Below are 19,150 nucleotides of genomic sequence, written 5' to 3'. Positions count from 1 at the left end.
TGGGCAGTAGTAGTAGTAGTAGTGAGGTGTGTTCTAGTCTTTACCTGGGCAGTAGTAGTAGTAGTAGTAGTAGTGGTGAGGTGTGTTCTAGTCTTTACCTGGGCAGTAGTAGTAGTAGTAGTAGTGGTGAGGTGTGTTCTAGTCTTTACCTGGGCAGTAGTAGTAGTAGTAGTGGTGAGGTGTGTTCTAGTCTTTACCTGGGCAGTAGTAGTAGTAGTAGTGGTGAGGTGTGTTCTAGTCTTTACCTGGGCAGTAGTAGTAGTGGTGAGGTGTGTTCTAGTCTTTACCTGGGCAGTAGTAGTAGTACTAGTGGTGAGGTGTGTTCTAGTCTTTACCTGGGCAGTAGTAGTAGTAGTGGTGAGGTGTGTTCTAGTCTTTACCTGGGCAGTAGTAGTAGTAGTGGTGAGGTGTGTTCTAGTCTTTACCTGGGCAGTAGTAGTAGTAGTAGTAGTGAGGTGTGTTCTAGTCTTTACCTGGGCAGTAGTAGTAGTAGTAGTGGTGAGGTGTGTTCTAGTCTTTACCTGGGCAGTAGTAGTAGTAGTAGTAGTGAGGTGTGTTCTAGTCTTTACCTGGGCAGTAGTAGTAGTAGTGGTGAGGTGTGTTCTAGTCTTTACCTGGGCAGTAGTAGTAGTAGTAGTAGTGGTGAGGTGTGTTCTAGTCTTTACCTGGGCAGTAGTAGTAGTAGTAGTAGTAGTGAGGTGTGTTCTAGTCTTTACCTGGGCAGTAGTAGTAGTAGTAGTAGTAGTGAGGTGTGTTCTAGTCTTTACCTGGGCAGTAGTAGTAGTAGTAGTAGTGAGGTGTGTTCTAGTCTTTACCTGGGCAGTAGTAGTAGTAGTAGTAGTGAGGTGTGTTCTAGTCTTTACCTGGGCAGTAGTAGTAGTAGTAGTGAGGTGTGTTCTAGTCTTTACCTGGGCAGTAGTAGTAGTAGTGGTGAGGTGTGTTCTAGTCTTTACCTGGGCAGTAGTAGTAGTAGTAGTAGTGAGGTGTGTTCTAGTCTTTACCTGGGCAGTAGTAGTAGTAGTAGTAGTGAGGTGTGTTCTAGTCTTTACCTGGGCAGTAGTAGTAGTAGTAGTGAGGTGTGTTCTAGTCTTTACCTGGGCAGTAGTAGTAGTAGTAGTAGTAGTGGTGAGGTGTGTTCTAGTCTTTACCTGGGCAGTAGTAGTAGTAGTAGTAGTGGTGAGGTGTGTTCTAGTCTTTACCTGGGCAGTAGTAGTAGTAGTAGTGGTGAGGTGTGTTCTAGTCTTTACCTGGGCAGTAGTAGTAGTAGTAGTGGTGAGGTGTGTTCTAGTCTTTACCTGGGCAGTAGTAGTAGTAGTAGTGGTGAGGTGTGTTCTAGTCTTTACCTGGGCAGTAGTAGTAGTAGTAGTAGTGAGGTGTGTTCTAGTCTTTACCTGGGCAGTAGTAGTAGTAGTAGTAGTAGTAGGTGTGTTCTAGTCTTTACCTGGGCAGTAGTAGTAGTAGTAGTGGTGAGGTGTGTTCTAGTCTTTACCTGGGCAGTAGTAGTAGTAGTAGTAGTGGTGAGGTGTGTTCTAGTCTTTACCTGGGCAGTAGTAGTAGTAGTAGTGAGGTGTGTTCTAGTCTTTACCTGGGCAGTAGTAGTAGTAGTAGTAGTGGTGAGGTGTGTTCTAGTCTTTACCTGGGCAGTAGTAGTAGTAGTAGTGAGGTGTGTTCTAGTCTTTACCTGGACAGTAGTAGTAGTAGTAGTAGTGAGGTGTGTTCTAGTCTTTACCTGGGCAGTAGTAGTAGTAGTGGTGAGGTGTGTTCTAGTCTTTACCTGGGCAGTAGTAGTAGTAGTAGTGAGGTGTGTTCTAGTCTTTACCTGGGCAGTAGTAGTAGTAGTGAGGTGTGTTCTTGTCTTTACCTGGGCAGTAGTAGTAGTAGTAGTAGTAGTGGTGAGGTGTGTTCTAGTCTTTACCTGGGCAGTAGTAGTAGTAGTAGTAGTGGTGAGGTGTGTTCTAGTCTTTACCTGGGCAGTAGTAGTAGTAGTAGTGGTGAGGTGTGTTCTAGTCTTTACCTGGGCAGTAGTAGTAGTAGTGGTGAGGTGTGTTCTAGTCTTTACCTGGGCAGTAGTAGTAGTAGTAGTGAGGTGTGTTCTAGTCTTTACCTGGGCAGTAGTAGTAGTAGTGAGGTGTGTTCTTGTCTTTACCTGGGCAGTAGTAGTAGTAGTAGTAGTAGTGGTGAGGTGTGTTCTAGTCTTTACCTGGGCAGTAGTAGTAGTAGTAGTAGTGAGGTGTGTTCTAGTCTTTACCTGGGCAGTAGTAGTAGTAGTAGTAGTGGTGAGGTGTGTTCTAGTCTTTACCTGGGCAGTAGTAGTAGTAGTAGTGGTGAGGTGTGTTCTAGTCTTTACCTGGGCAGTAGTAGTAGTAGTAGCAGTGAGGTGTGTTCTAGTCTTTACCTGGGCAGTAGTAGTAGTAGTAGTAGTGAGGTGTGTTCTAGTCTTTACCTGGGCAGTAGTAGTAGTAGTGGTGAGGTGTGTTCTAGTCTTTACCTGGGCAGTAGTAGTAGTAGTAGTAGTAGTGAGGTGTGTTCTAGTCTTTACCTGGGCAGTAGTAGTAGTAGTAGTAGTGAGGTGTGTTCTAGTCTTTACCTGGGCAGTAGTAGTAGTAGTAGTGAGGTGTGTTCTAGTCTTTACCTGGGCAGTAGTAGTAGTAGTAGTAGTAGTGAGGTGTGTTCTAGTCTTTACCTGGGCAGTAGTAGTAGTAGTAGTGAGGTGTGTTCTAGTCTTTACCTGGGCAGTAGTAGTAGTAGTAGTAGTGGTGAGGTGTGTTCTAGTCTTTACCTGGGCAGTAGTAGTAGTAGTAGTAGTGAGGTGTGTTCTAGTCTTTACCTGGGCAGTAGTAGTAGTAGTAGTGGTGAGGTGTGTTCTAGTCTTTACCTGGGCAGTAGTAGTAGTAGTAGTAGTGGTGAGGTGTGTTCTAGTATTTACCTGGGCAGTAGTAGTAGTAGTGGTGAGGTGTGTTCTAGTCTTTACCTGGGCAGTAGTAGTAGTGGTGAGGTGTGTTCTAGTCTTTACCTGGGCAGTAGTAGTAGTAGTAGTAGTGAGGTGTGTTCTAGTCTTTACCTGGGCAGTAGTAGTAGTAGTAGTAGTGAGGTGTGTTCTAGTCTTTACCTGGGCAGTAGTAGTAGTAGTAGTAGTGAGGTGTGTTCTAGTCTTTACCTGGGCAGTAGTAGTAGTAGTAGTGAGGTGTGTTCTAGTCTTTACCTGGGCAGTAGTAGTAGTGGTGAGGTGTGTTCTAGTCTTTACCTGGGCAGTAGTAGTAGTAGTAGTGGTGAGGTGTGTTCTAGTCTTTACCTGGGCAGTAGTAGTAGTAGTAGTGAGGTGTGTTCTAGTCTTTACCTGGGCAGCAGTAGTAGTAGTAGTGGTGAGGTGTGTTCTAGTCTTTACCTGGGCAGTAGTAGTAGTAGTAGTAGTGAGGTGTGTTCTAGTCTTTACCTGGGCAGTAGTAGTAGTAGTAGTGGTGAGGTGTGTTCTAGTCTTTACCTGGGCAGTAGTAGTAGTAGTAGTGGTGAGGTGTTCTAGTCTTTACCTGGGCAGTAGTAGTAGTAGTAGTAGTGGTGAGGTGTGTTCTAGTATTTACCTGGGCAGTAGTAGTAGTAGTGGTGAGGTGTGTTCTAGTCTTTACCTGGGCAGTAGTAGTAGTGGTGAGGTGTGTTCTAGTCTTTACCTGGGCAGTAGTAGTAGTAGTAGTAGTGAGGTGTGTTCTAGTCTTTACCTGGGCAGTAGTAGTAGTAGTAGTAGTGAGGTGTGTTCTAGTCTTTACCTGGGCAGTAGTAGTAGTAGTAGTAGTGAGGTGTGTTCTAGTCTTTACCTGGGCAGTAGTAGTAGTAGTAGTGAGGTGTGTTCTAGTCTTTACCTGGGCAGTAGTAGTAGTGGTGAGGTGTGTTCTAGTCTTTACCTGGGCAGTAGTAGTAGTAGTAGTGGTGAGGTGTGTTCTAGTCTTTACCTGGGCAGTAGTAGTAGTAGTAGTGAGGTGTGTTCTAGTCTTTACCTGGGCAGCAGTAGTAGTAGTAGTGGTGAGGTGTGTTCTAGTCTTTACCTGGGCAGTAGTAGTAGTAGTAGTAGTGAGGTGTGTTCTAGTCTTTACCTGGGCAGTAGTAGTAGTAGTGGTGAGGTGTGTTCTAGTCTTTACCTGGGCAGTAGTAGTAGTAGTAGTGGTGAGGTGTGTTCTAGTCTTTACCTGGGCAGTAGTAGTAGTAGTAGTGAGGTGTGTTCTAGTCTTTACCTGGGCAGTAGTAGTAGTAGTAGTAGTGAGGTGTGTTCTAGTCTTTACCTGGGCAGTAGTAGTAGTAGTGAGGTGTGTTCTAGTCTTTACCTGGGCAGTAGTAGTAGTAGTAGTGGTGAGGTGTGTTCTAGTCTTTACCTGGGCAGTAGTAGTAGTAGTAGTAGTGAGGTGTGTTCTAGTCTTTACCTGGGCAGTAGTAGTAGTAGTAGTAGTGAGGTGTGTTCTAGTCTTTACCTGGGCAGTAGTAGTAGTAGTGAGGTGTGTTCTAGTCTTTACCTGGGCAGTAGTAGTAGTAGTAGTGGTGAGGTGTGTTCTAGTCTTTACCTGGGCAGTAGTAGTAGTAGTAGTAGTGAGGTGTGTTCTAGTCTTTACCTGGGCAGTAGTAGTAGTAGTAGTGGTGAGGTGTGTTCTAGTCTTTACCTGGGCAGTAGTAGTAGTAGTAGTAGTGAGGTCTGTTCTAGTCTTTACCTGGGCAGTAGTAGTAGTAGTAGTAGTAGTAGTAGTGAGGTGTGTTCTAGTCTTTACCTGGGCAGTAGTAGTAGTAGTAGTAGTGAGGTGTGTTCTAGTCTTTACCTGGGCAGTAGTAGTAGTAGTAGTAGTAGTGAAGGTGTGTTCTAGTCTTTACCTGGGCAGTAGTAGTAGTAGTGGTGAGGTGTGTTCTAGTCTTTACCTGGGCAGTAGTAGTAGTAGTAGTAGTGGTGAGGTGTGTTCTAGTCTTTACCTGGGCAGTAGTAGTAGTAGTAGTGGTGAGGTGTGTTCTAGTCTTTACCTGGGCAGTAGTAGTAGTAGTAGTGAGGTGTGTTCTAGTCTTTACCTGGGCAGTAGTAGTAGTAGTGAGGTGTGTTCTAGTCTTTACCTGGGCAGTAGTAGTAGTAGTAGTAGTGAGGTGTGTTCTAGTCTTTACCTGGGCAGTAGTAGTAGTAGTAGTGGTGAGGTGTGTTCTAGTCTTTACCTGGGCAGTAGTAGTAGTAGAAGTAGTGAGGTGTGTTCTAGTCTTTACCTGGGCAGTAGTAGTAGTAGTAGTAGTGAGGTGTGTTCTAGTCTTTACCTGGGCAGTAGTAGTAGTAGTAGTGGTGAGGTGTGTTCTAGTCTTTACCTGGGCAGTAGTAGTAGTAGTAGTGAGGTGTGTTCTAGTCTTTACCTGGGCAGTAGTAGTAGTAGTAGTAGTGAGGTGTGTTCTAGTCTTTACCTGGGCAGTAGTAGTAGTAGTAGTAGTGGTGAGGTGTGTTCTAGTCTTTACCTGGGCAGTAGTAGTAGTGGTGAGGTGTGTTCTAGTCTTTACCTGGGCAGTAGTAGTAGTAGTAGTGAGGTGTGTTCTAGTCTTTACCTGGGCAGTAGTAGTAGTAGTGGTGAGGTGTGTTCTAGTCTTTACCTGGGCAGTAGTAGTAGTAGTAGTGAGGTGTGTTCTAGTCTTTACCTGGGCAGTAGTAGTAGTAGTAGTAGTGAGGTGTGTTCTAGTCTTTACCTGGGCAGTAGTAGTAGTAGTAGTAGTGAGGTGTGTTCTAGTCTTTACCTGGGCAGTAGTAGTAGTGGTGAGGTGTGTTCTAGTCTTTACCTGGGCAGTAGTAGTAGTAGTAGTAGTGAGGTGTGTTCTAGTCTTTACCTGGGCAGTAGTAGTAGTAGTAGTGAGGTGTGTTCTAGTCTTTACCTGGGCAGTAGTAGTAGTAGTAGTAGTAGTAGTAGTAGTGAGGTGTGTTCTAGTCTTTACCTGGGCAGTAGTAGTAGTAGTAGTAGTAGTAGTAGTAGTGAAGGTGTGTTCTAGTCTTTACCTGGGCAGTAGTAGTAGTAGTAGTGGTGAGGTGTGTTCTAGTCTTTACCTGGGCAGTAGTAGTAGTAGTAGTGAGGTGTGTTCTAGTCTTTACCTGGGCAGTAGTAGTAGTAGTAGTAGTAGTAGTGAGGTGTGTTCTAGTCTTTACCTGGGCAGTAGTAGTAGTAGTGGTGAGGTGTGTTCTAGTCTTTACCTGGGCAGTAGTAGTAGTAGTAGTAGTGAGGTGTGTTCTAGTCTTTACCTGGGCAGTAGTAGTAGTGGTGAGGTGTGTTCTAGTCTTTACCTGGGCAGTAGTAGTAGTAGTAGTGGTGAGGTGTGTTCTAGTCTTTACCTGGGCAGTAGTAGTAGTAGTAGTAGTGGTGAGGTGTGTTCTAGTCTTTACCTGGGCAGTAGTAGTAGTAGTAGTAGTAGTGGTGAGGTGTGTTCTAGTCTTTACCTGGGCAGTAGTAGTAGTAGTGGTGAGGTGTGTTCTAGTCTTTACCTGGGCAATAGTAGTAGTAGTAGTAGTAGTGAGGTGTGTTCTAGTCTTTACCTGGGCAGTAGTAGTAGTAGTGAGGTGTGTTCTAGTCTTTACCTGGGCAGTAGTAGTAGTAGTAGTGGTGAGGTGTGTTCTAGTCTTTACCTGGGCAGTAGTAGTAGTAGTAGTAGTAGTGGTGAGGTGTGTTCTAGTCTTTACCTGGGCAGTAGTAGTAGTAGTAGTGAGGTGTGTTCTAGTCTTTACCTGGGCAGTAGTAGTAGTAGTGGTGAGGTGTGTTCTAGTCTTTACCTGGGCAGTAGTAGTAGTAGTAGTAGTAGTGGTGGTGAGGTGTGTTCTAGTCTTTACCTGGGCAGTAGTAGTAGTAGTAGTACTAGTGGTGAGGTGTGTTCTAGTCTTTACCTGGGCAGTAGTAGTAGTAGTAGTGAGGTGTGTTCTAGTCTTTACCTGGGCAGTAGTAGTAGTAGTGGTGAGGTGTGTTCTAGTCTTTACCTGGGCAGTAGTAGTAGTAGTAGTAGTGAGGTGTGTTCTAGTCTTTAACTGGGCAGTAGTAGTAGTAGTAGTGGTGAGGTGTGTTCTAGTCTTTACCTGGGCAGTAGTAGTAGTAGTAGTAGTGGTGAGGTGTGTTCTAGTCTTTACCTGGGCAGTAGTAGTAGTAGTAGTAGTAGTGAGGTGTGTTCTAGTCTTTACCTGGGCAGTAGTAGTAGTAGTAGTAGTAGTGAGGTGTGTTCTAGTCTTTACCTGGGCAGTAGTAGTAGTAGTAGTGAGGTGTGTTCTAGTCTTTACCTGGGCAGTAGTAGTAGTAGTAGTGAAGGTGTGTTCTAGTCTTTACCTGGGCAGTAGTAGTAGTAGTAGTGAGGTGTGTTCTAGTCTTTACCTGGGCAGTAGTAGTAGTAGTAGTAGTAGTGAGGTGTGTTCTAGTCTTTACCTGGGCAGTAGTAGTAGTAGTAGTGGTGAGGTGTGTTCTAGTCTTTACCTGGGCAGTAGTAGTAGTGGTGAGGTGTGTTCTAGTCTTTACCTGGGCAGTAGTAGTAGTAGTGGTGAGGTGTGTTCTAGTCTTTACCTGGGCAGTAGTAGTAGTAGTAGTGAGGTGTGTTCTAGTCTTTACCTGGGCAGTAGTAGTAGTAGTAGTGAGGTGTGTTCTAGTCTTTACCTGGGCAGTAGTAGTAGTAGTAGTAGTAGTAGTGAGGTGTGTTCTAGTCTTTACCTGGGCAGTAGTAGTAGTAGTAGTAGTGGTGAGGTGTGTTCTAGTCTTTACCTGGGCAGTAGTAGTAGTAGTGGTGAGGTGTGTTCTAGTCTTTACCTGGGCAGTAGTAGTAGTAGTAGTAGTGAGGTGTGTTCTAGTCTTTACCTGGGCAGTAGTAGTAGTAGTAGTGGTGAGGTGTGTTCTAGTCTTTACCTGGGCAGTAGTAGTAGTAGTAGTAGTGGTGAGGTGTGTTCTAGTCTTTACCTGGGCAGTAGTAGTAGTAGTAGTAGTAGTGAGGTGTGTTCTAGTCTTTACCTGGGCAGTAGTAGTAGTAGTAGTAGTGGTGAGGTGTGTTCTAGTCTTTACCTGGGCAGTAGTAGTAGTACTAGTGGTGAGGTGTGTTCTAGTCTTTACCTGGGCAGTAGTAGTAGTAGTAGTAGTGAGGTGTGTTCTAGTCTTTACCTGGGCAGTAGTAGTAGTAGTAGTAGTGAGGTGTGTTCTAGTCTTTACCTGGGCAGTAGTAGTAGTAGTAGTGAGGTGTGTTCTAGTCTTTACCTGGGCAGTAGTAGTAGTAGTAGTAGTGAGGTGTGTTCTAGTCTTTACCTGGGTAGTAGTAGTAGTAGTGAGGTGTGTTCTAGTCTTTACCTGGGCAGTAGTAGTAGTAGTAGTAGTGAGGTGTGTTCTAGTCTTTACCTGGGCAGTAGTAGTAGTAGTAGTAGTAGTAGTAGTGAAGGTGTGTTCTAGTCTTTACCTGGGCAGTAGTAGTAGTAGTAGTGGTGAGGTGTGTTCTAGTCTTTACCTGGGCAGTAGTAGTAGTAGTAGTAGTAGTAGTAGTAGTAGTAGTGAAGGTGTGTTCTAGTCTTTACCTGGGCAGTAGTAGTAGTAGTAGTGGTGAGGTGTGTTCTAGTCTTTACCTGGGCAGTAGTAGTAGTAGTAGTGAGGTGTGTTCTAGTCTTTACCTGGGCAGTAGTAGTAGTAGTAGTAGTAGTGAGGTGTGTTCTAGTCTTTACCTGGGCAGTAGTAGTAGTAGTGGTGAGGTGTGTTCTAGTCTTTACCTGGGCAGTAGTAGTAGTAGTAGTAGTAGTAGTGAGGTGTGTTCTAGTCTTTATCTGGGCAGTAGTAGTAGTAGTAGTAGTAGTGGTGAGGTGTGTTCTAGTCTTTACCTGGGCAGTAGTAGTAGTGAGGTGTGTTCTAGTCTTTACCTGGGCAGTAGTAGTAGTAGTAGTAGTAGTAGTGAGGTGTGTTCTAGTCTTTACCTGGGCAGTAGTAGTAGTAGTAGTAGTGGTGAGGTGTGTTCTAGTCTTTACCTGGGCAGTAGTAGTAGTAGTGGTGAGGTGTGTTCTAGTCTTTACCTGGGCAGTAGTAGTAGTAGTAGTAGTGAGGTGTGTTCTAGTCTTTACCTGGGCAGTAGTAGTAGTAGTAGTAGTGGTGAGGTGTGTTCTAGTCTTTACCTGGGCAGTAGTAGTAGTAGTACTAGTGGTGAGGTGTGTTCTAGTCTTTACCTGGGCAGTAGTAGTAGTAGTAGTAGTGAGGTGTGTTCTAGTCTTTACCTGGGCAGTAGTAGTAGTAGTAGTAGTGAGGTGTGTTCTAGTCTTTACCTGGGCAGTAGTAGTAGTAGTAGTAGTGAGGTGTGTTCTAGTCTTTACCTGGGCAGTAGTAGTAGTAGTGGTGAGGTGTGTTCTAGTCTTTACCTGGGCAGTAGTAGTAGTAGTAGTGAGGTGTGTTCTAGTCTTTACCTGGGCAGTAGTAGTAGTAGTAGTAGTGAGGTGTGTTCTAGTCTTTACCTGGGCAGTAGTAGTAGTAGTAGTAGTGAGGTGTGTTCTAGTCTTTACCTGGGCAGTAGTAGTAGTAGTAGTAGTAGTAGTGAAGGTGTGTTCTAGTCTTTACCTGGGCAGTAGTAGTAGTAGTAGTGGTGAGGTGTGTTCTAGTCTTTACCTGGGCAGTAGTAGTAGTAGTAGTAGTAGTAGTAGTAGTAGTGAAGGTGTGTTCTAGTCTTTACCTGGGCAGTAGTAGTAGTAGTAGTGGTGAGGTGTGTTCTAGTCTTTACCTGGGCAGTAGTAGTAGTAGTAGTGAGGTGTGTTCTAGTCTTTACCTGGGCAGTAGTAGTAGTAGTAGTAGTGAGGTGTGTTCTAGTCTTTACCTGGGCAGTAGTAGTAGTAGTGGTGAGGTGTGTTCTAGTCTTTACCTGGGCAGTAGTAGTAGTAGTAGTAGTGAGGTGTGTTCTAGTCTTTATCTGGGCAGTAGTAGTAGTAGTAGTAGTAGTGAGGTGTGTTCTAGTCTTTACCTGGGCAGTAGTAGTAGTAGTAGTAGTAGTAGTGAGGTGTGTTCTAGTCTTTACCTGGGCAGTAGTAGTAGTAGTAGTGGTGAGGTGTGTTCTAGTCTTTACCTGGGCAGTAGTAGTAGTAGTAGTAGTCGTGAGGTGTGTTCTTGTCTTTACCTGGGCAGTAGTAGTAGTAGTGTTAGTGGTGAGGTGTGTTCTAGTCTTTACCTGGGCAGTAGTAGTAGTAGTGGTGAGGTGTGTTCTAGTCTTTACCTGGGCAGTAGTAGTAGTAGTAGTAGTGAGGTGTGTTCTAGTCTTTACCTGGGCAGTAGTAGTAGTAGTAGTAGTGAGGTGTGTTCTAGTCTTTACCTGGGCAGTAGTAGTAGTAGTGTGGTGAGGTGTGTTCTAGTCTTTACCTGGGCAGTAGTAGTAGTAGTAGTAGTAGTGAGGTGTGTTCTAGTCTTTACCTGGGCAGTAGTAGTAGTAGTAGTAGTAGTGAGGTGTGTTCTAGTCTTTACCTGGGCAGTAGTAGTAGTAGTGGTGAGGTGTGTTCTAGTCTTTACCTGGGCAGTAGTAGTAGTAGTAGTAGTGAGGTGTGTTCTAGTCTTTACCTGGGCAGTAGTAGTAGTAGTGGTGAGGTGTGTTCTAGTCTTTACCTGGGCAGTAGTAGTAGTAGTAGTAGTGAGGTGTGTTCTAGTCTTTATCTGGGCAGTAGTAGTAGTAGTAGTAGTAGTGAGGTGTGTTCTAGTCTTTACCTGGGCAGTAGTAGTAGTAGTAGTAGTAGTAGTGAGGTGTGTTCTAGTCTTTACCTGGGCAGTAGTAGTAGTAGTAGTGGTGAGGTGTGTTCTAGTCTTTACCTGGGCAGTAGTAGTAGTAGTAGTAGTCGTGAGGTGTGTTCTTGTCTTTACCTGGGCAGTAGTAGTAGTAGTGTTAGTGGTGAGGTGTGTTCTAGTCTTTACCTGGGCAGTAGTAGTAGTAGTGGTGAGGTGTGTTCTAGTCTTTACCTGGGCAGTAGTAGTAGTAGTAGTAGTGAGGTGTGTTCTAGTCTTTACCTGGGCAGTAGTAGTAGTAGTAGTAGTGAGGTGTGTTCTAGTCTTTACCTGGGCAGTAGTAGTAGTAGTAGTGGTGAGGTGTGTTCTAGTCTTTACCTGGGCAGTAGTAGTAGTAGTAGTAGTAGTGAGGTGTGTTCTAGTCTTTACCTGGGCAGTAGTAGTAGTAGTAGTAGTGTGAGGTGTGTTCTAGTCTTTACCTGGGCAGTAGTAGTAGTAGTGGTGAGGTGTGTTCTAGTCTTTACCTGGGCAGTAGTAGTAGTAGTAGTAGTGAGGTGTGTTCTAGTCTTTACCTGGGCAGTAGTAGTAGTAGTGGTGAGGTGTGTTCTAGTCTTTACCTGGGCAGTAGTAGTAGTAGTAGTAGTAGTGAGGTGTGTTCTAGTCTTTACCTGGGCAGTAGTAGTAGTAGTAGTGGTGAGGTGTGTTCTAGTCTTTACCTGGGCAGTAGTAGTAGTAGTAGTAGTCGTGAGGTGTGTTCTTGTCTTTACCTGGGCAGTAGTAGTAGTAGTGTTAGTGGTGAGGTGTGTTCTAGTCTTTACCTGGGCAGTAGTAGTAGTAGTGGTGAGGTGTGTTCTAGTCTTTACCTGGGCAGTAGTAGTAGTAGTAGTGGTGAGGTGTGTTCTAGTCTTTACCTGGGCAGTAGTAGTAGTAGTAGTTGAGGTGTGTTCTAGTCTTTACCTGGGCAGTAGTAGTAGTAGTGGTGAGGTGTGTTCTAGTCTTTACCTGGGCAGTAGTAGTAGTAGTGTGTGAGGTGTGTTCTAGTCTTTACCTGGGCAGTAGTAGTAGTAGTAGTAGTGAGGTGTGTTCTAGTCTTTACCTGGGCAGTAGTAGTAGTAGTAGTAGTGAGGTGTGTTCTAGTCTTTACCTGGGCAGTAGTAGTAGTAGTAGTAGTGAGGTGTGTTCTAGTCTTTACCTGGGCAGAAGTAGTAGTAGTAGTAGTGAGGTGTGTTCTAGTCTTTACCTGGGCAGTAGTAGTAGTAGTAGTAGTGAGGTGTGTTCTAGTCTTTACCTGGGCAGTAGTAGTAGTAGTAGTAGTGAGGTGTGTTCTAGTCTTTACCTGGGCAGTAGTAGTAGTGAGGTGTGTTCTAGTCTTTACCTGGGCAGTAGTAGTAGTAGTAGTAGTGAGGTGTGTTCTAGTCTTTACCTGGGCAGTAGTAGTAGTAGTAGTAGTGGTGAGGTGTGTTCTAGTCTTTACCTGGGCAGTAGTAGTAGTAGTAGTGGTGAGGTGTGTTCTAGTCTTTACCTGGGCAGTAGTAGTAGTAGTAGTAGTAGTAGTAGTAGTGAAGGTGTGTTCTAGTCTTTACCTGGGCAGTAGTAGTAGTAGTAGTGGTGAGGTGTGTTCTAGTCTTTACCTGGGCAGTAGTAGTAGTAGTAGTGAGGTGTGTTCTAGTCTTTACCTGGGCAGTAGTAGTAGTAGTAGTAGTAGTAGTGAGGTGTGTTCTAGTCTTTACCTGGGCAGTAGTAGTAGTAGTGGTGAGGTGTGTTCTAGTCTTTACCTGGGCAGTAGTAGTAGTAGTAGTAGTGAGGTGTGTTCTAGTCTTTACCTGGGCAGTAGTAGTAGTAGTAGTGGTGAGGTGTGTTCTAGTCTTTACCTGGGCAGTAGTAGTAGTAGTAGTAGTGAGGTGTGTTCTAGTCTTTACCTGGGCAGTAGTAGTAGTAGTAGTGGTGAGGTGTGTTCTAGTCTTTACCTGTGCAGTAGTAGTAGTAGTAGTAGTAGTAGTGGTGAGGTGTGTTCTAGTCTTTACCTGGGCAGTAGTAGTAGTAGTAGTGGTGAGGTGTGTTCTAGTCTTTACCTGGGCAGTAGTAGTAGTAGTGGTGAGGTGTGTTCTAGTCTTTACCTGGGCAGTAGTAGTAGTAGTAGTGGTGAGGTGTGTTCTAGTCTTTACCTGGGCAGTAGTAGTAGTAGTAGTAGTAGTGAGGTGTGTTCTAGTCTTTACCTGGGCAGTAGTAGTAGTAGTAGTAGTGGTGAGGTGTGTTCTAGTCTTTACCTGGGCAGTAGTAGTAGTAGTAGTAGTGAGGTGTGTTCTAGTCTTTACCTGGGCAGTAGTAGTAGTAGTGAGGTGTGTTCTAGTCTTTACCTGGGCAGTAGTAGTAGTAGTAGTGGTGAGGTGTGTTCTAGTCTTTACCTGGGCAGTAGTAGTAGTAGTAGTAGTAGTAGTGGTGAGGTGTGTTCTAGTCTTTACCTGGGCAGTAGTAGTAGTAGTAGTGAGGTGTGTTCTAGTCTTTACCTGGGCAGTAGTAGTAGTAGTGGTGAGGTGTGTTCTAGTCTTTACCTGGGCAGTAGTAGTAGTAGTAGTAGTGGTGAGGTGTGTTCTAGTCTTTACCTGGGCAGTAGTAGTAGTAGTAGTAGTGAGGTGTGTTCTAGTCTTTACCTGGGCAGTAGTAGTAGTACTAGTGGTGAGGTGTGTTCTAGTCTTTACCTGGGCAGTAGTAGTAGTAGTAGTAGTGAGGTGTGTTCTAGTCTTTACCTGGGCAGTAGTAGTAGTAGTGGTGAGGTGTGTTCTAGTCTTTACCTGGGCAGTAGTAGTAGTAGTAGTGGTGAGGTGTGTTCTAGTCTTTACCTGGGCAGTAGTAGTAGTAGTGGTGAGGTGTGTTCTAGTCTTTACCTGGGCAGTAGTAGTAGTAGTGGTGAGGTGTGTTCTAGTCTTTACCTGGGCAGTAGTAGTAGTAGTAGTGGTGAGGTGTGTTCTAGTCTTTACCTGGGCAGTAGTAGTAGTAGTAGTAGTGAGGTGTGTTCTAGTCTTTACCTGGGCAGTAGTAGTAGTAGTAGTGAGGTGTGTTCTAGTCTTTACCTGGGCAGTAGTAGTAGTAGTAGTAGTAGTAGTAGTAGTGAAGGTGTGTTCTAGTCTTTACCTGGGCAGTAGTAGTAGTAGTAGTGGTGAGGTGTGTTCTAGTCTTTACCTGGGCAGTAGTAGTAGTAGTAGTGAGGTGTGTTCTAGTCTTTACCTGGGCAGTAGTAGTAGTAGTAGTAGTAGTGAGGTGTGTTCTAGTCTTTACCTGGGCAGTAGTAGTAGTAGTGGTGAGGTGTGTTCTAGTCTTTACCTGGGCAGTAGTAGTAGTAGTAGTAGTGAGGTGTGTTCTAGTCTTTACCTGGGCAGTAGTAGTAGTAGTAGTAGTGAGGTGTGTTCTAGTCTTTACCTGGGCAGTAGTAGTAGTAGTAGTGGTGAGGTGTGTTCTAGTCTTTACCTGGGCAGTAGTAGTAGTAGTAGTAGTGAGGTGTGTTCTAGTCTTTACCTGGGCAGTAGTAGTAGTGGTGAGGTGTGTTCTAGTCTTTACCTGGGCAGTAGTAGTAGTAGTAGTGGTGAGGTGTGTTCTAGTCTTTACCTGGGCAGTAGTAGTAGTAGTAGTAGTGAGGTGTGTTCTAGTCTTTACCTGGGCAGTAGTAGTAGTAGTAGTGAGGTGTGTTCTAGTCTTTACCTGGGCAGTAGTAGTAGTAGTAGTGGTGAGGTGTGTTCTAGTCTTTACCTGGGCAGTAGTAGTAGTAGTAGTAGTAGTGGTGAGGTGTGTTCTAGTCTTTACCTGGGCAGTAGTAGTAGTAGTGGTGAGGTGTGTTCTAGTCTTTACCTGGGCAATAGTAGTAGTAGTAGTAGTAGTGAGGTGTGTTCTAGTCTTTACCTGGGCAGTAGTAGTAGTAGTGAGGTGTGTTCTAGTCTTTACCTGGGCAGTAGTAGTAGTAGTAGTGGTGAGGTGTGTTCTAGTCTTTACCTGGGCAGTAGTAGTAGTAGTAGTAGTGGTGAGGTGTGTTCTAGTCTTTACCTGGGCAGTAGTAGTAGTAGTAGTGAGGTGTGTTCTAGTCTTTACCTGGGCAGTAGTAGTAGTAGTGGTGAGGTGTGTTCTAGTCTTTACCTGGGCAGTAGTAGTAGTAGTAGTAGTAGTAGTGGTGAGGTGTGTTCTAGTCTTTACCTGGGCAGTAGTAGTAGTAGTAGTGAGGTGTGTTCTAGTCTTTACCTGGGCAGTAGTAGTAGTAGTAGTAGTGAGGTGTGTTCTAGTCTTTACCTGGGCAGTAGTAGTAGTAGTGGTGAGGTGTGTTCTAGTCTTTACCTGGGCAGTAGTAGTAGTAGTAGTGGTGAGGTGTGTTCTAGTCTTTACCTGGGCAGTAGTAGTAGTAGTGGTGAGGTGTGTTCTAGTCTTTACCTGGGCAGTAGTAGTAGTAGTAGTAGTGGTGAGGTGTGTTCTAGTCTTTACCTGGGCAGTAGTAGTAGTAGTAGTAGTGAGGTGTGTTCTAGTATTTACCTGGGCAGTAGTAGTAGTAGTAGTAGTGAGGTGTGTTCTAGTCTTTACCTGGGCAGTAGTAGTAGTAGTAGTAGTAGTGAGGTGTGTTCTAGTCTTTACCTGGGCAGTAGTAGTAGTAGTAGTGAGGTGTGTTCTAGTCTTTACCTGGGCAGTAGTAGTAGTAGTAGTAGTAGTGAGGTGTGTTCTAGTCTTTACCTGGGCAGTAGTAGTAGTAGTAGTAGTAGTGGTGAGGTGTGTTCTAGTCTTTACCTGGGCAGTAGTAGTAGTGGTGAGGTGTGTTCTAGTCTTTACCTGGGCAGTAGTAGTAGTAGTGGTGAGGTGTGTTCTACTCTGTACCTGGGCAGTAGTAGTAGTAGTAGTGAGGTGTGTTCTAGTCTTTACCTGGGCAGTAGTAGTAGTAGTAGTGAGGTGTGTTCTAGTCTTTACCTGGGCAGTAGTAGTAGTAGTAGTAGTAGTAGTGAGGTGTGTTCTAGTCTTTACCTGGGCAGTAGTAGTAGTAGTAGTAGTGGTGAGGTGTGTTCTAGTCTTTACCTGGGCAGTAGTAGTAGTAGTAGTGAGGTGTGTTCTAGTCTTTACCTGGGCAGTAGTAGTAGTAGTAGTAGTGGTGAGGTGTGTTCTAGTCTTTACCTGGGCAGTAGTAGTAGTAGTAGTAGTGAGGTGTGTTCTAGTCTTTACCTGGGCAGTAGTAGTAGTAGTAGTGAGGTGTGTTCTAGTCTTTACCTGGGCAGTAGTAGTAGTAGTAGTGGTGAGGTGTGTTCTAGTCTTTACCTGGGCAGTAGTAGTAGTAGTAGTAGTAGTGAGGTGTGTTCTAGTCTTTACCTGGGCAGTAGTAGTAGTAGTAGTGGTGAGGTGTGTTCTAGTCTTTACCTGGGCAGTAGCAGTAGTAGTAGTAGTGAGGTGTGTTCTAGTCTTTACCTGGGCAGTAGTAGTAGTAGTAGTAGTAGTCGTGAGGTGTGTTCTTGTCTTTACCTGGGCAGTAGTAGTAGTAGTAGTAGTAGTGGTGAGGTGTGTTCTAGTCTTTACCTGGGCAGTAGAAGTAGTAGTGGTGAGGTGTGTTCTAGTCTTTACCTGGGCAGTAGAAGTAGTAGTGGTGAGGTGTGTTCTAGTCTTTACCTGGGCAATAGTAGTAGTAGTAGTAGTAGTGAGGTGTGTTCTAGTCTTTACCTGGGCAGTAGTAGTAGTAGTAGTCGTGAGGTGTGTTCTTGTCTTTACCTGGGCAGTAGTAGTAGTAGTAGTAGTGGTGAGGTGTGTTCTAGTCTTTACCTGGGCAGTAGTAGTAGTAGTAGTAGTAGTGAGGTGTGTTCTAGTCTTTACCTGGGCAGTAGTAGTAGTAGTAGTGAGGTGTGTTCTAGTCTTTACCTGGGCAGTAGTAGTAGTAGTGAGGTGTGTTCTAGTCTTTACCTGGGCAGTAGTAGTAGTAGTAGTGGTGAGGTGTGTTCTAGTCTTTACCTGGGCAGTAGTAGTAGTAGTGGTGAGGTGTGTTCTAGTCTTTACCTGGGCAGTAGTAGTAGTAGTAGTGAGGTGTGTTCTAGTCTTTACCTGGGCAGTAGTAGTAGTAGTGGTGAGGTGTGTTCTAGTCTTTACCTGGGCAGTAGTAGTAGTAGTAGTAGTAGTAGTAGTGGTGAGGTGTGTTCTAGTCTTTACCTGGGCAGTAGTAGTAGTGGTGAGGTGTGTTCTAGTCTTTACCTGGGCAGTAGTAATAGTAGTGGTGAGGTGTGTTCTAGTCTTTACCTGGGCAGTAGTAGTAGTAGTAGTGAGGTGTGTTCTAGTCTTTACCTGGGCAGTAGTAGTAGTAGTAGTGAGGTGTGTTCTAGTCTTTACCTGGGCAGTAGTAGTAGTAGTAGTAGTAGTAGTAGTGAGGTGTGTTCTAGTCTTTACCTGGGCAGTAGTAGTAGTAGTAGTAGTGAGGTGTGTTCTAGTCTTTACCTGGGCAGTAGTAGTAGTAGTAGTAGTAGTGAGGTGTGTTCTAGTCTTTACCTGGGCAGTAGTAGTAGTAGTAGTGGTGAGGTGTGTTCTAGTCTTTACCTGGGCAGTAGTAGTAGTAGTGAGGTGTGTTCTAGTCTTTACCTGGGCAGTAGTAGTAGTAGTAGTAGTGGTGAGGTGTGTTCTAGTCTTTACCTGGGCAGTAATAGTAGTAGTGGTGAGGTGTGTTCTAGTCTTTACCTGGGCAGTAGTAGTAGTAGTAGTGAGGTGTGTTCTAGTCTTTACCTGGGCAGTAGTAGTAGTAGTAGTAGTGGTGAGGTGTGTTCTAGTCTTTACCTGGGCAGTAGTAGTAGTAGTAGTAGTGAGGTGTGTTCTAGTCTTTACCTGGGCAGTAGTAGTAGTAGTAGTGAGGTGTGTTCTAGTCTTTACCTGGGCAGTAGTAGTAGTAGTAGTGGTGAGGTGTGTTCTAGTCTTTACCTGGGCAGTAGTAGTAGTAGTAGTAGTGAGGTGTGTTCTAGTCTTTACCTGGGCAGTAGTAGTAGTAGTAGTGGTGAGGTGTGTTCTAGTCTTTACCTGGGCAGTAGCAGTAGTAGTAGTAGTGAGGTGTGTTCTAGTCTTTACCTGGGCAGTAGTAGTAGTAGTAGTAGTAGTAGTGAGGTGTGTTCTAGTCTTTACCTGGGCAGTAGTAGTAGTAGTAGTAGTAGTCGTGAGGTGTGTTCTTGTCTTTACCTGGGCAGTAGTAGTAGTAGTAGTAGTAGTGGTGAGGTGTGTTCTAGTCTTTACCTGGGCAGTAGAAGTAGTAGTGGTGAGGTGTGTTCTAGTCTTTACCTGGGCAGTAGAAGTAGTAGTGGTGAGGTGTGTTCTAGTCTTTACCTGGGCAGTAGTAGTAGTAGTAGTGGTGAGGTGTGTTCTAGTCTTTACCTGGGCAGTAGTAGTAGTAGTAGTAGTGAGGTGTGTTCTAGTCTTTACCTGGGCAGTAGTAGTAGTAGTAGTGGTGAGGTGTGTTCTAGTCTTTACCTGGGCAGTAGCAGTAGTAGTAGTAGTGAGGTGTGTTCTAGTCTTTACCTGGGCAGTAGTAGTAGTAGTAGTAGTCGTGAGGTGTGTTCTAGTCTTTACCTGGGCAGTAGTAGTAGTAGTAGTAGTGAGGTGTGTTCTAGTCTTTACCTGGGCAGTAGTAGTAGTAGTAGTAGTGAGGTGTGTTCTAGTCTTTACCTGGGCAGTAGTAGTAGTAGTAGTGGTGAGGTGTGTTCTAGTCTTTACCTGGGCAGTAGTAGTAGTAGTAGTAGTGAGGTGTGTTCTAGTCTTTACCTGGGCAGTAGTAGTAGTGGTGAGGTGTGTTCTAGTCTTTACCTGGGCAGTAGTAGTAGTAGTAGTGGTGAGGTGTGTTCTAGTCTTTACCTGGGCAGTAGTAGTAGTAGTAGTAGTGAGGTGTGTTCTAGTCTTTACCTGGGCAGTAGTAGTAGTAGTAGTGAGGTGTGTTCTAGTCTTTACCTGGGCAGTAGTAGTAGTAGTAGTGGTGAGGTGTGTTCTAGTCTTTACCTGGGCAGTAGTAGTAGTAGTAGTGAGGTGTGTTCTAGTCTTTACCTGGGCAGTAGTAGTAGTAGTAGTGGTGAGGTGTGTTCTAGTCTTTACCTGGGCAGTAGTAGTAGTAGTGGTGAGGTGTGTTCTAGTCTTTACCTGGGCAGTAGTAGTAGTAGTGGTGAGGTGTGTTCTAGTCTTTACCTGGGCAATAGTAGTAGTAGTAGTAGTAGTGAGGTGTGTTCTAGTCTTTACCTGGGCAGTAGTAGTAGTAGTGAGGTGTGTTCTAGTCTTTACCTGGGCAGTAGTAGTAGTAGTAGTGGTGAGGTGTGTTCTAGTCTTTACCTGGGCAGTAGTAGTAGTAGTAGTAGTAGTAGTGGTGAGGTGTGTTCTAGTCTTTACCTGGGCAGTAGTAGTAGTAGTAGTGAGGTGTGTTCTAGTCTTTACCTGGGCAGTAGTAGTAGTAGTGGTGAGGTGTGTTCTAGTCTTTACCTGGGCAGTAGTAGTAGTAGTAG

The 19,150-nt window shown here is 44.7% G+C and overlaps 1 protein-coding gene across 1 annotated transcript in view; it reads right to left on the bottom strand.

Annotated features, from left to right (window-relative positions):
• spred3 (sprouty related EVH1 domain containing 3) overlaps positions 1 to 19,150 on the bottom strand; it is a 107,591-nt gene that overhangs the window by 1,774 nt on the left and 86,667 nt on the right. The gene's annotated exons all lie outside the window — the stretch shown is intronic.

This window comes from Salmo salar, chromosome ssa09 (assembly GCF_905237065.1).
Source record: "Salmo salar chromosome ssa09, Ssal_v3.1, whole genome shotgun sequence".
NCBI lineage: Eukaryota > Metazoa > Chordata > Actinopteri > Salmoniformes > Salmonidae > Salmo > Salmo salar.
Note: the sequence above shows the minus strand (reverse complement) of the source record. Positions and strands in the feature narration are given on the sequence as shown.